The sequence below is a fragment of the Cyprinodon variegatus genome, unplaced genomic scaffold, assembly GCF_000732505.1.
Source record: "Cyprinodon variegatus isolate N-32 unplaced genomic scaffold, C_variegatus-1.0 Scaffold994, whole genome shotgun sequence".
In the NCBI taxonomy this organism is placed as follows: domain Eukaryota; kingdom Metazoa; phylum Chordata; class Actinopteri; order Cyprinodontiformes; family Cyprinodontidae; genus Cyprinodon; species Cyprinodon variegatus.
In genome coordinates, this window is record NW_015151447.1 from 41,340 (window position 1) to 42,642 (window position 1,303).

Genomic DNA, 1,303 nt, shown 5'->3' on the forward strand with positions numbered 1-1,303 from the left:
CTAGGGCCCCATATTTCCTAAATCCACCTGCCTGTAGCTTCACCGAACCTGACTCTAAAATAACCCAAACTAAACCTCTAACTGTAATTTGTAAATCATACAATCATACAGACTGCTAACTATGGCCATACTACCCCCAAAACAGAGAAACACACAAAGAGCTGTCCATCAACCCAGATCTTTACTTACAATCATCGGAGATGTCAGCTGACTTGTAGTTCCCTGAATGAGGACCAGAAGAGCTGTACTGCACACTTCTTGCCTGTGATTGGCTGTTTCTGCCCTGATGGCCTCTATCTAAATGAAAAAGACGTTTGTGTACCCAAAGAGGAATGTTCCTGTTACCATGATGGAAACTATTTAGATGCAGGAGCCTCTGTCAACTATAAATCTAAACACTGGTGAGTAAAAAGAAACCTGACTAATAAAGTTACTCCTGTTTTTAAAGCAACTAACATACCAGCATTTCTATCAAATAATGAATCTTTGTTTTGTTTTCTCCAGTGTGTGCACCAATGGAAAGCTTCACTGCCATTCCTCAAAAAATCACTCCATAGGTAGATCCTCGACCACAGAGTTAATTCCTTTTCTATAAAACTTACACCAACTAATATAATAATAATTGAATAATTACCTCCTTTTTGTATAGTATGTTCGCCTCCAAAAGTGTACTTCAACTGCTCTGCGGCAAACCACGGTGACGTTGGACCACAGTGCGCTCGAAGTTGTTTGAATCTCGATGAGGATGTTTGTGTAAGTGTTTGTCATCTTAATCTTTGAGAAAGATCAGAAATCCTCAGATTTATTTCATTTTAACATTTTATGCAGCATTCTTCAGAGATCCACCTTTTTGTCAGAGCTCATGCAAAAAGAGCTAATATTATGTGTAGAATAATTACTCTTGAGCAGAGAACCCACAAATTGTTTAAAAGAAACGCTAATGCTTCTTTTTATGAGATGCACATACGATACATATAAAGGAGGAAAAAGAGCCAAACAATTTGTTCAAGTAAGAACTGCGTTCTTTCAGCATATTTATACTCCAGTGATGGTAGAAAGTTGCCATCCAAAAAAATACTTAAAGTCATGGGGAAATAACATTTAAATATCAAATCATTCTGGCTTAAAGATGTATATAAGTGTACTCTTTATTAGACGATATTGTCCCAAAATTCTGAAAATTTCTATTTTTAAAATGTCTTAGAATCTTTTTTTTTTCTCCGTTATCTTCTGCAGGCCAGTTAGTTCTACGTCGGCCTGAACACCTAAATTCGGCCAATCATATATCAACGGTCATCTGTCA